Below are 13,655 nucleotides of genomic sequence, written 5' to 3'. Positions count from 1 at the left end.
TCTGAGTGAGAGAAAAGAACAAAATGCAAGTATATAAAAAACAACATGAAGACACTAAAGTCAATAAAGTAGAAGTTAAGTCAGATGAGAGGGCTGAGAAGATGCTTTGTTTCTAGAGCTGAAATCTTCTTGTAAGCTGTAAAGGACAGGAATAGTGGATTTGTTTTTACTAACAATCTGTGGGTCTGCTCGTAGATAAAACTAGCTCTGGAAGATAAAAGAAAGAATGGGAAGGATTCCACTGATCGATGAATGGAAAAAGAGATTTGCTTTTACAAATACACTTTAGGTTTGCTGATTAACGAAATAAGCCATTGAGAAATGAAAGAAACAATGGGGAAGAAAAACCCCTAAATTCTGTAAGAATTAAAAACTAAAAGAGAGGGTTATACATTAGAGTGAAATCTTTGGGAAATCTTAGGTGTCAGGCATATCAGGGCATCTGTACCTCTCAAGCACCTCAGCCAAGGGGAAAGAGAGAAGGGAAATGTGGCCAGGAAATTAGGATAAAAAGAAGGCTGCATCCTCGAAAAATTCAAGAGATCCCAGGGGAATGCCCCATGGCCTCTCCCTTTATTGGAATAAAGCCAGAAAGGACTCCTCTGTCTCCTTTGTGGACATAAACCTCTGGTGATGTGGATTAATTTTCCAAACAACAAGAAAATACTCTTTTTCTTCATAACACATAAAACTATAAGGAGATGAAAGTGTTCAAATTGGTATCAAGTAAAGGCTTTATGTTAAAGTAAGCAGATCTTAAAATAGCTGTAATCCCATGAGAAGTTCGAACAGAGAAAGAGTAGTCTTGTGCTTCTAAAAAGCGAAGAAGGGGATGGGAAAAGGTTGAGTTGGTGCCGGATAAAGGGGTGTAGGGGGGTCTCAGTACTGAGCAAAGGGGTAAAAGGGCATCTGGGTTCTCAGGAATGGGGGTGCCAGGGGGGGTCTCAGGGTCATGAAAATGGGGGGGGGGGGGGCAGGGACGTGGAGAGGCAGAAGGGAGTTCCAGGGGGTCCTTGAGCCCAGGAAAGGGGAGTCCAGGGTTTCCCAAAAAGGGGGGACCAGAGTGGGGACACCCGGGATGTTCGGAAAGGGGGAGTTCAGGGTGTCTCTGGTTTTGCAGAAAGGTGGGGCTGGGAAAGGCAGGAATGGGAGACCAAGGCGTTCCAGGTTGTCCCAGAGTCAAGCCTACGCCAAGTCTGGAGGCTGGGAGCCATGGGATGCCCGGGAAAAGGGGAGCAGAGGGTCCTGATGTCCAGAACAGGGGGATTCAGGGGTTCCCAGTGCTGGCAGTGGCGGTTCAGGGTCCCGGTGCCGGGGGTGCCACTCCCCCCTGGCCCCCCAGGAGCGCCCTCAGCCCCAGCGCTGGAGCCATCGCGCTGCTCCTCCTCACTGCCAGTGTGATCCCAGGATGATCCCAGTAGAACTCAGTCACCCAGGAGCTGCTCCCAGGATGACCCCAGTATACAGCCCAGTCACTCCCAGTCCTGGCATGCCCCCAGGCCTCTCTGCGTTCCGACCTGTCCCGGCTTCATCCCCGCCCCTCCCGGGGGCTGCGAGGCTGCGGGAGCGGAGGAGGAGGAGGAGGAGGGAGGAAGAGGCGGAGCGGGGGAGGAGAGGGGGAGCCACGCGGCTGCGGCGCTGCCTGAACTTGCAGCAGCCTCTCGTCCCCTCCTGTCAGGGAGTTGTGCAGAGCCAGAAGGTCCCCCCTGAGCCTCCTTTTCTCCAGGCTGAGCCCCCTTCCGTGCTGCCTCAGCCCCTCCTGCTGTTCCAGCCAGGGTCGGATACTAGTGCTGCAAAGACCACTGTACAGACCTGGCCTAGGTGCCTTTGTCACCACATTTTAACTTTTCATTAGTTCCAGAAAGACTCTTGGGAAGCCCCAAACTGCAGTCAGTCGCTGCAGTGCCAATGTCCTTTGCAAATCCCTGCGGCCCCGCCCGGCCCCGCACTCGGTGCCGCGGTTGCCCGGTAACCGCGCCCGGGCCCTCAGCGTCTGTGACAGCGGCGCGGCCTCAGTTGCCTGAGAGCGCGGCCCTGGCTGGGTGTGCGCAGCCTGGGCTCCTGCAGGCGGCTGCCCCGGGCCATTGGCCAGGGCAATTGTCGGCATAGAGAATTGCTGAAGGTGCAGAGCATTGGCCTCTGCGAAAAGCTCCGCGGCGTGCAGAACACTGGTGTCTGCTAGGGAGTCCTGAATTTCATTTGAAGGTAAAGACCGACTAAAGTTGAACTTTTTGGTTTTGTTTCATCTGTGCTCTGAAAGAGAATGCCAAAGGGAAATAGAGGATGTGATCATGCCAGTCTTCTGGTGCAGTAGTTCAGTGACATGTACACCTGAGAGGATGAACAATAAATGGACTACTGATTGTGCTTTTTTTACTGAAGAAATGCAACATTTTCTAAAGATAGTATTCTGTACATTTTTTTCCTCTAGTAACTGCTTAAGCTGCTTAAAGGTGAGCGAGTTCTGTTCAAGTTGCAGTGGGTTTTTATCATCTGGGTTTTAAAATTTTTAGGGAGATGCCTCTGTATTGAGGTGCAAACGAGACCATATGCCAAAGTCAATGGTCTGGATTTGATGGAACAGTCAATGGTCTGGATTTGATGGAACAGTAAATGTGAGGGAGAAAGAGAGAGAAAGAAAAGAAAAAGTGGGAGGGGGATGGAGGTTGGGAAGGGGGGGAGGAGAAAGAGAGTGACAGAGAGAGATTTAGTAGAAAATATCACCATTCCATGGATCCCATTGGCCTACCATTAAATCCTCTTCTGGTCTTTTCTGTGGTGAGGTCTGGAAAAATGTAAGACTCCAATGGATTAATGCAGATTTGGGCAAGGTGATATCTTGCCCAGGTACCTCCCAGGAGTGGGGCAAGTTGGACTCTGTCTCTTGCTACTTTCAAACAATATAAAATCTTTAGCACCCGTATATTCTTTGAGTCTGCCATGAGTTGAGTTCTGGATTTTCAGATTTGTTGTGTTACTTTGCATGCCCTGCAGTCGTCTGGTGCGAGGCCTCAGGAATGGGTCTGGAGGCACTGTGGAGGTCTTTCCTGTGAGGTTTGTGTGCAAACCTGGCCTCAGCAGAAGAGTCTGTGGCTATGACTTCCCCAGCCTGAACCCAGACAGAGCTGATTTTCAGGAGAGCTGCTGGGTTTGGCTTTGTTGTGGATAGGTTTTTCTCCTCAGCCTTGTTTACTTCTCCCCAGACCTGAGCTAATGGGACAATAGTGTCACCTTGATCTTGTCTCAAGTTCCCTTAGGCAGCTTAACTCACAGTGCCAAGTTCCAGTCAGGAGGCATTTTCAGGGAAGGGTGGGCTTGGGTGGTCGCAGCTTCTTTATATAGTTTTGTCACAATGGGCAGAAAGTCCTTTAGAATGATATTTAAGCCATTAGCCATAACATTCCAGTCTCTCACTAGTCTCTCAGCTGTGAGGAGCAGCTGAGAGAGCAAGGGTGCTCTAGCCTAAAGAAGAGGAGGCCCACTCTAGCTAGTTTTGAGTAATATTTAAGTTACAGCTTTGTCTGTTCAAACTGTTACTAATGTTCAGATTTTTAGCTCCAGGTTTCAGTATGATCTAACTTTGAATTGCACAAGGTAGCCCTATAGTTCAAATAAAGTCCAACTAGAGGCCTAACTATACTAGCTACTTACACCAAACAAGCACTTAGCTATTTTCAAGTAATGCAACATTTTTAGCACCAGAATATGCCTTGAATCTGCCATGAATTGGGTTGTGGATTTTCAGAGTTCCAATGTTGCTCCTTCCAGTTTTACTGAGGCATTGTCGCTCACCTGCGACATTGTCCCTCGGAAATGGCATCTGGATTGTCAAAGAAGACACCAACACCTCGTCTTTTGTCCAGGGAAGGGCTGAAGCCTAATGCTGTGAGTACCCACGGGGCTGTGTTAGGGCTGGCACTGCCCTGGTGTCCCTGCTCTCCCTGCCCCCCCTGCCCCTGTTGTCCAGCAGTGCTGTGAAGCTGCAGAGCCCCTCCCCAGCCCTTTGTGCTGTGCTGCTGTGTCTGGGGCTGTCCTGGTGCAATAGGGAACACTGTGGGATGCTTCAGCTGTGTCTTGCCTGGCTGTGCCAGCAGAGCCGAGTGAAACCAATGTACAGCTGAAGCCCTGAGCATGTGTTCTGTCCCTTTCCCTTTGCCACAGGAATTCCTTCTGTCAGGCTGGGCACTCACCTGTGCTGCTCTGACCATCCTGCCCTTGGGCACCTGGGCATGTGGGCGGGGGAAGCTCAAACTCTGCCCAAAGCCTCGAGAGCCATGGCTGGTCCCAGCTGGAAGAGCTCCCAAAGCAGCTGTTCTCTCCCAGCTCCTGTGTGGGCACAGATGCAGCCCTGCAGGCAGCGCTGGAGCCAGGGCCACAAAGGTCCCTTGCTGTCTGCAGCTCACTTGGCTGAAGATGCCCCACTGCTGAGGCTCTGTCAAGGAGATGCCTCTGATTTCTTCTGTGGAGGGCTCTGTCAGCCCAGACAGAGAAAACAATTAACAGGGAGAACTAAAACCTGGACACATTGCTGTGCACCTCACTCTTGGTACAGTGTTCCTTTCTTGCATCTCTTGGACTCATCCAGCAGCGATATCTCCTTGCTGTGAGTTCTGAGCGTTGTGCAGGGATGGAGTTCAGGCAGTTCTGAGAGCTCCTCCCCATTCTCTGGAAAGGTCACTGCCTCAATCCAATGAAACGTGAGAGGAAACAAATGCCCAAAGAGCAGAAATCCCCAACCATGTCCCATCCAATCATGGAGAAGCCAATGGGACAGAGCCATATGGCTGGAGTGTGTGTGTTCCACTCTGTATTATTAATTCACTGATGCTAAGTATTTCAGCAGAAACTCCCAGGGCTTCCAGGACTGTCCTAGTGGCTGTGATCACAAGTTATTCACCAGTGCCACTTGTTCAAGAAAAGCCTTTCTGAACAAGCACAACTCTGAGGCTGTAGCTGGTTTACTTTTGCCTTTCAGCTGCTTCCCTCTAAGTTCCAGAGGGAGAAGTTTCTCAGCAGGAAGAAGGAGGCCAGCACTGGGGGGAGTATTCTGCCCAGAATTGGCCCATTTCTAGACAGGAGTGAGACTCGCCCAAAGGTAGCCTTTTCCTGCTCTTTTCCTTTTTGTTTCACATGAAGTTTGAAGAGGGTGTGTGTTTGTGACAGGCTTGCCTCCAGCAAAATACCTCAGTGTCCAGGTCCTGCTGTCATTGCAAGGTGCTGGTAGTGGTGGGCTGGGAGTCCTGATGTGCACTAAGCCAACACAAATACCCTCTGCTGAAGCTGCTGGGGTGTGCTGGAGTGCAGCTGCCATTGCTAAAACAATGGGAGGAAGGCTGGGGACACAGAGACCCAAAATTACCCTTTGCCATTCTCCTGCTGAAGGAGCCACCTCTTGCTTTGGTGTGGTCAACATCAAATGCTCGGGGCCACAGGATTCCCTCCAGAGTGGCAGCGTGGGCCTTTGAAGGCCAAGGGTCTGCAGGAATTCCTTCAGATTGAACAAAACAAATTGCATTACTGCTTTGGGCTGGAACAATGTGTTGGACCCTGACGGGGCGTTAGATTTTGCAGGCTGCCAGATGTCCAGGAGACTGGCCCTGGGCAGAGGGGAATGGATGTGCTTTATCTGGATCAGTGCCTACTCAGAGGTGTGTTTAAAGCTGCTTTTCTGGCAGGACTACCTCGGTATAAAGCAGAGTCCAAAGGTGTAGGTGACTGAGGTGGGCTGTTGAGCAGGAAATTGGAAGCAAGAGACATGGAACACAATCCAGGTAAAGGATTGTCCTGGAGAGGAGCCTTGGGAACACCTCAGGGAAGGGCAGAGCTAAGGGACAGTGTGCTGCAGCCACTCCCTTCAGCAGAATGTGTCTGCTGTGAAGTCACAGAGGAGACCTGCTTGCGTCTCTGCAGTGACAGCAGTGTGGCTGGAGAAGGCAGACAAAGCAGGGCAGAGTTTTCTCCAAGCAATGTCTCTGCTGCAGAAGCATTTGCTGTTGTTGTGTCATTCCAGAAGTGCCTCTACAATGGCATGAAATAAGATCGCAGTAATGACAAGAAAGCACCCATTTAAAGGCCATTGAAAAAGGAGATACCAAGTCTACTTTTACCCAAGTTGCTGAGAAAATAACTGAAACTTATCCTCATTCAGCATTCACCTCACTTGTCTTTTTATTTTCCACTCATTTGTCTTTTTATTTTTCCCTTTTCCTCTCTTTGGAACACACTAACTTTTAAGTACAATGAAAAGGAACAAAATCATCAAAGCAAAAGAAAAGTGTTTCTTAGTAAGGATTCAGCTGAGCTGGGGATGTCTCCCTCGCTGAGAGCCAAGCACACTCACACACCCTCTGAGAAAATGGCAATCTTTGTATCCCCTTGGTACCCGGCTGGGGCGGTCCCTGTGCCCTTTGCTGTTGGATGGGTACTCAGGAGCTTCCATTCTCTACTGAGCACCAACTTTTCTGTGCCTTCCCTTCTCATCCTCCTTCCTTTTGGTCAGGTCTTCAACCCTGTCCCTCTCACTGTGACACTCAGCAAACCAGCCTGAACAAATCCAAACCACAAACAACACAGAGAACCAACAAATTCCATTCTTTTGCTTCATAACCTTTTGGCTGCAGCCAAATGTCACCTCATCTCTCACACCTCCTCTGGTCCTGCTCTCTTCTTACTGATGTCTAAGTTCTAGAGCAAAAAAGATATTTGCAGTTGTGTGGGCCTCGGTTTCCCTGTCTCAGAGTAAAAGACATCCCACATCCTTTCCCATGGAGTCTCCTGTAAATTCATGGGTTTTACTTACTCCATGAGTGCTCAGTCAGTGCCCCAGAGCTCTGTGACCACATGGGCACAGGGCTGTGTTTTAGGAAAGTGCTGCCTGGCATTCTGGAGAAAGAAACCTGGAGAAATCCATGCCAAAAGAGCAGCTTGGCTTGAGCCTGCTCTGTGTGGCCCAGCAGCTGTGGATCAGCCCAGAGCAGAGGTGGGGGAGCCACTGTTTGCCCAGTGTGGGCTGGGCAGACGTGCTCCCTCAGAGTCCGTACTTCACTGGGGATCAGTGGAAGATTCTCCTGCATGAACCTTCCTCCCAGCAGCTGAAGCTCTCCCTGCTCTCTCTCCTCTCCAGCTGCCGTCAGCTGCCCCAAAACAGAGCTGGTTTGGGGTTTCCCCACCAGAGCTGGTATTTCAGAACTTCGTCGCTCGGGAGGTCTCGGAAATGGTGCTGTCTCTCATGAATAAGGACAAGGTAAGTGCTGGCACCCAGAGCTTTAATGCTGTGCTGGAAGAGGAGAGTGCTGTCATTCCCTCAGTGTACAGCAAAGCAAGTTATCTGCTGCAGCACATGCAGAAGAAAATGTCTCAGCACCTTTTTCTGCAAGATGGTGGAAATCTTCCTGTGCTGGGAACTGTCCCCTGGTTTTGGCCAGGTGTTGATGGTGTCTATTCCCAAAGGAGTTTCCTTCTCTTGAAAACTCTGGATTGACAGGAATTTTGAGGGCTGTACAGTTCTTACCTGCTCTCATGCTTTGCCTTGGGTCTATAGCACACCCTGTGTGTCCTTGGTTAATCTTGGCTCCTGGTAGGAATCTCTGTCTCTCTCAGCCAGTTTGGCTCCCTTTGTGCAGCTCACAGGCAAAGCTCAGGGGCTGAGCCTTCTGCACTTTATGCTGGAATCACTTCTCATTAATGGCATTGGCCCTGCAGGAACCGTGTTCTGCAGGAGCCCTGCAATCAGAGTGATGGAGCAGAAGCAGTGAGAGGCCTTTAGGTGCCACTTGAGGCTCCTGCTCAGCTTCATCCAGCTCTGCTCAGCTTTTCCAAAAGCAACACAGTGCTCTGCTTTCCCTTTGCAGAAGCACAGCACATCCAAAACCGTGTGCTCCTGGAGGTTTCCACCTTCACCTGAAGAAATTGGGATTGTTTTGCAGTTTCCCAAGAGAGCTGAGAGGGAAAAAGTTGAAAAATGTCAGTTGTGTTCCACTGTAAAGAGGAAAACTTGAGACCATTTGAATTTCAGTCAGGGAAACATTTTCTCAAGTGAGGCTTGTGCCAAGAGTGGGCTGGTGGAAGGAGACAGGAGGGAGTCCAAATCATGTGGTTTAGACTTTTGGAGAGCATTTTGGTGCTCAGGGGTTGATGCTATCAGTGTGCTAGAAAATGCATGTGTGCTGTGCATGTGTACCCCAGAGGGCAGAACCTGGCCTGCTGGCTGCAGGCAGGAATGCCCAGCAGCCCAGCTTGCCTGCACGGGCAGCAGGAAGCCCTGGAGAGCCAAGATTGGCTTTGCATACTGGAACCACACTGTCAGTCAGTGCTGGTCCTGTTTCTCCAGGCAGAAAATGCCTCTGAAGCCCCATGGTCAGTAGACACGGCCTGTCTGTGTTTCTGTTACTTTTGGCAAGCTGGTTGCTCTCATGGTCTTATGATTCTTCCTTGCTGATTTACTGCCCATTTAAATTCTCTTTGCCATCTCCTTGTTTTAGGGATTGTCTTGCTGTATTCATTCCTTCTTTTGCTTTTCAGGTTTGCTCTTATTCCCAGTAAGACCACAGTGTTTGGTCTCCTGTTTTGCTGCTCTGTCTGCCTGACTGTATCCCCAGAAGGTCCCTACCCAAACCTGATCTGCTAGAAGGGAATTTCTTCCTTCCCCCACAGCAATGTGCTGGTTTGCTTTTAGGTAGCACATTCCCCCTCTGGGACATGACAACTTCATGGCTGTGCGCAGGCAGAAGCCAGCAGGTTTTTTGGCCTTGTTGAATATGCAGGTGACTTGGTTCAGGTGCTCTGTCTCCATCCTGCTGGTGCTGACCTGCTCGGCCCTTCCTTCCCAGCAGGCGCTGCCCTACTGCCCCTGGCCAAAACGCTGGAGCCAGAGAGAAGGGATTCAAGTTCAGCCTTGTGAATGCTGTGCCTTTGCCTGCACAGCTGAAAGTGCTTTGGAAAAGGGGCAAGGGAGGGATGTTAGCAGGACATTGACAGTTTTCCTCTCGTCCTGTTTCCACAAGTGGCAAAATCATAATTTCATGTCTTTGCTGCAGATTGTTCACGTGGTGAAGGTCTCCATGGAGAGCTCACCTTACTTCCAGCTGGTGAGCTCCAGCGATGCGTACCATGCCGTGCCGCCGGGCGCCTCTGCCCCCGTGCGCATCCGCTTCACCCCCAGCAAGAACAAGGTGAGGCTGGAGGGGCCAAAGCACACAAGGATCTCCACAGCCATTGTTTGCCCTGCACTCTGGCTCCAGCCCATTGCATGCTGTGAGCTGGGCTCCGGGCATGGGCAGGCAGCCTGCAGCCAGTCACACCTTGGCACTGCTGGCAGGCACTGCAGCCAGGCCTGACAGGCTCTGCTTCCCCTCCCTGCACATTCCTGAGCATTGCCAAGGGAAGATGCACAGGAAACAGGATGAAAATGACAGAGGGGTGTTGATAGATGTTGGGCCATCTCTAGGTCCAGTGGAAGGGGTTTCATTCTGATGGAAAACACCAGAGGAACAAAGAGGTCAGAGAGCTTTCCTCCTTCGTGGACTGCCAACAGCTTCCCTGCCTGCCCCTGGGCTAGAGCAAAGCCGGTGCTTTTTCACCCCCTGTGTTGTGCAGCCTTGCAGCTGTGCTGTCCCAGAGCACAAGTGAGCATGGCACAGCTGCAGGGCCAGGGCAGAGGATGTGCTGTGCCCGTGAGCCCGGCCTGGCACAGGCACACTGGGCTCTGGGTGCCATTGGTCAGCAGGAGGTTGCTGAGCTGCAGGGCACTTGGACACCTGCCTGCAGGAGCTGGTGCAGGGCAGGTACAAGCTGCAGGCAGAGCTGTGAGCCCAGAGCCCATGGCAGTGACACTGCTGGGGATCTGTCTTCATGCCTGTCCCTGTGCTTGCTCTGTCAGCTGGCACCCATTCCGTGCCAAAGGTGCTTTTGTGGGGAGGTTTGCACAGCAGTGCTGAGGCCCTGGCAAGTCTGATCTCAGTGCTGGGATCTGGAGGGTTCATGTTCTGATCTGGAGGCTTGTTCATACAGAAGGGTTGAGGGCATGGCATGGAAGGGAGGAAGCCTTGCAGGGAAACAAAGAGAGGCCCTTTCCAACAGCATCCTGCTACCTCTTAGCACTGTTCTTCTCCTGACTTGGTTGGACAGGCAAAGTTAGAGGGGATTTGTGAGCCAACTGATGTTTCTGCACCAGGCCAGAGGTGCAGGATGTCTTTGGGTGCAGCTGTTTTCTCCTCTTCCTTTTGCTGCTTAGAGTCGGTTGAACACTTTGTCCTATTGTCAGACAGTGGGAATATAGAAGCCTAAAGAGGAATGTCCTGAGTTCCCCAGCTCCATGTTGCTTAGAAGAGGCTTAGGAATTCTTTAACATCATTAAAGTTTAGAGTAAAAATGATGGTGGCCTAGGGCTGTTATCTGTATGACCCAAGTGACACAAGAGCTGAATGCCACTGAGACAGATTTTGCAAAGTGCACTGGTGCCTTTAAAATGTGACATAGTAGTAGAACTTAGTGTTCATTTGAGGGTGCAATAGGTAAATTGATGCCCTTGAAGGGGTATAGGAAATGGTTTTTCTTGTGCCATGGGGATGGCACTAAATGTGCTGTGCTGAGCCAGTTTCTTTTCCTGCAGGATTATTGCCACGAGCTGGTGTGCCTCACTGCCAGGGAAAGGATCGTTGTGCCAATTCGGGCCATTGGTGCCCGAGCTGTGCTGGACTTCCCTGCCCAGCTGGACTTCGCCAAGTTTCCAGGCAAGGTCAGCACCCAGCAGACTCTGCTGGTGCACAATGTCGGTGCCCGGGCAGCTCGGTACCAGCTGAGCACCCAGAGGTGAGGCAGCTCATCTGTCCCTGTGCAAACACCTTTGGGTGAGAGCGGAGTTGGGAAAGAGCTACAGGAGGAACCAAGCATCGGATCTGCTGCCCTGCAGCCTGGCTGGGAGTGAGCAGGATGGAAGGCATCTGCTCTTGCTTTCAGTGGCCTTGGAGCTTTCTCTGTCCCAGATTTCCTGGAGGCTGCTGGAACATGTTGGGAGCTGGCTTGCACCCTGCTGAGCACAAGCAGCTTCTGAAATGCTTCCTCAGCACTGTCAGCCAAGCAGAGCCATTCTCTGGGAGGCCACAGGCATGTGGCTTTGCAGTGGCCCTGGAGGGGGCCTGTGGAAATCATCTGAGCAAACACACTGCTCAAAGCAAGAGCAGTGTCTGGGGATTGCAAGGTGCCATTGGGAGACATGGACCTGTCTTTAGATGCCATACAAGAAAACAAACATGTCAATGGACCTAGTTATAAAAGCAGAAGAAAACAACCTTTTAAAACCCCCTCCGTACCTTATCTTTTCTGCCTGTCAGGTGCAGTAGTGATTCATTGAGAGGATGGATCTCAATCCCACCTGAACACCCAGCAAGGCCCCCAGGGCTTTGCAGATGGGCCAGCCTGGCTGATTCTGCAGTACTAGCAGTGTTTGTAAAACCTTGTGTGAATAATCCATGCCAGATGGGCAGCAGCAGCCTCAGCTCACCTCTCATGGCCATGCTGTGGGGCACAAGCTGTGCCCCCAGCTCCTGTGCACAGAGGGCTCTGGTGCCTCCTTTGCACAGCCAGCAAAGGGCTGATGTGGGAGTCAGGAACTGTGCAGCAGGAGCTGTGCCAAGGACTGGGGCACCATCCCGTGGGCTGGTGCCATGGCAAGAGACAATCCTGGCCCAGCCAAAGGGAGAAGGGCTGATCATAGGGGAGGTAGAGCTCAGTGCTCAGCACCACAGCAGCGTGAGGCCTTGTCCCTGCCAGCCTGAGCCATGTGCTGCCAGGATAATGCAGTGGAAGCTGGAGAGCTGGTGCTGCCTGCTCTGCAGCTTTGGAGCTGGGCTGCTGCTCTTGGGAGGCACTGGCTCAAGGCAGTGAAGAAATGAAAGCAATCTGCACTGGATGATGCCAATGAGATAAGGGAGATGGGTAAAGAAGAACAAGGAAGCGATTCCTTAGCAAGAGAAAAGTGGTGTGCAGGTGCGCCCATAGTGGAGAAACAATGACGCTGCCTTTGTTTTTGGAGAAAAAGTGTGCTTTTTTCATTTGGAAATCAAGAGGGAACCTTTCACCATCAAATAATTGATTCTCCTCTGTCCCTCCCCCAAAGTGGCCATGGGCTGTTTCTGCATCAGCAGCTTTCTCCTTGAGCAGGGGCAGGTGTCTCTTGTTGAGATGTGCAGAGCAGGGCCAGGGGCAGTCCTGTGAATACAATAGAGGACACAGGTCACTGGTTCTTGATTTTGAACCAAAAGGCAGAGTGGGCACTGATTGGCATCAACCATGAAATCAACTGGTGAATGTTGTGCAGCTTCAAGTGCTGATTTCAGTGGATGTTGGTGGCTTTTGGAGTGTGTCTGCTGAGTTCAAGGACAGGTGAGGTGCTGTGCTTGATTCAGGACAGCCAAGTTTGGTTGTTGAAGCTCTTGCTCTTGGCTGTGCCAGCTGGTGCACTGCTGACCAGCTGGTCCTTTCCTTTAGGATTCATCTGTGCCCTGGGTAGAACTGTTGCTGCTCTTTTCAGAGGATGTTTGGGAATGCCCTGGATTCGTGTCTCAGAAAAGTGTCTGTAATGATTGTGTGGGTCAAACTGTCTTGAGAAAGCTCCCCCATGGGAACAGCAGTTGCTGCTCAGAAGGAGCAAAGCAGGGAAGCTGTGGCTGGAAGGGCTGCTTACAGAAGCTTGTGGGGACACCTTATGTCCATGCCATTGCAGATGGGGAAATTGAGGCACGGAGCCATGTCTGGGTGTGTGTTCAGGGTCCTTCATGGGACCCCCAGCAACCCAGGGGCTTCTCCTGCCTGCCCTGTGCCCAGAGCCCATCAGGGGCTGTTGGCTGCTGCCCCTTGGCTTGAGCTGCCTCCTGTGCCCAGGGCCCTGTGCTGAGCACACGGGGCTGGGTTGGTTGGAAACCCAGGGTGCCCTGAGCCCAGGTTTTGTGCCCCCGAGCCATGACAGCTGGACCTTTGCAATGCCTTTAACTGAGCCATTGCCTGCTCTGTCCTCGGCCTGCAGGAGCAGCGTCAGTGCACCGAGTTTACACTTCGACCTCGCTGAGCTCGACTTCGGGGACATCTCCTTTGGTGAGTGTTCCCTGGGCTGGGACACAGCCTCAGGGATCTGTGCCTTCCAACACAAAAGCATCCCTTGCTCCTGCTCTGCCCCAGCAGCCTCTTCAGGCTGTGAACTGCAGGGCTGCTGCTGCCTCAGGGGGCATTTTGCCATTGTGAGATCCCATGGAAGCAAGGAATAGAAAGGCAGTATTTTCTGGTGTCTCTGTGCTGTTTTAAAAGACAGATGTCTGCCAAGGAAGGTGGGAATCTTCCTGCAATGGAAAGATGAGCCCCTCCCTCCAAATGCTTATCCCTTTAAAGTGACAGGGATCCCAGGCAAAACTGTGGGAAAAGAAATAACAGTTCTTTGCTAGACTATCTCAGGAGAGCACAGACAAGAAGGCAAGAACAGACATTTCCCAAATGCCAAGTCCTGTTTTTCCCTTTTGGTGGAGTTCTGGTCACAGCAGGAGGAGCTGTGGGCTCTGGCAGGGCAGGGATCTCCCCCAGCCGGTGCGGGAAGGGAAGGGAAGGGAAGGAGGAAATGCTCCTTTTGCAAAGCCCCAGAGGGCAGGGGAGTGTGGGCAGTGCCCAGC

This window comes from Zonotrichia albicollis, chromosome 9 (genome assembly GCF_047830755.1).
Source record: "Zonotrichia albicollis isolate bZonAlb1 chromosome 9, bZonAlb1.hap1, whole genome shotgun sequence".
Taxonomy (NCBI): Eukaryota; Metazoa; Chordata; class Aves; order Passeriformes; family Passerellidae; genus Zonotrichia; species Zonotrichia albicollis.
This window is presented reverse-complemented; position numbering follows the sequence as displayed.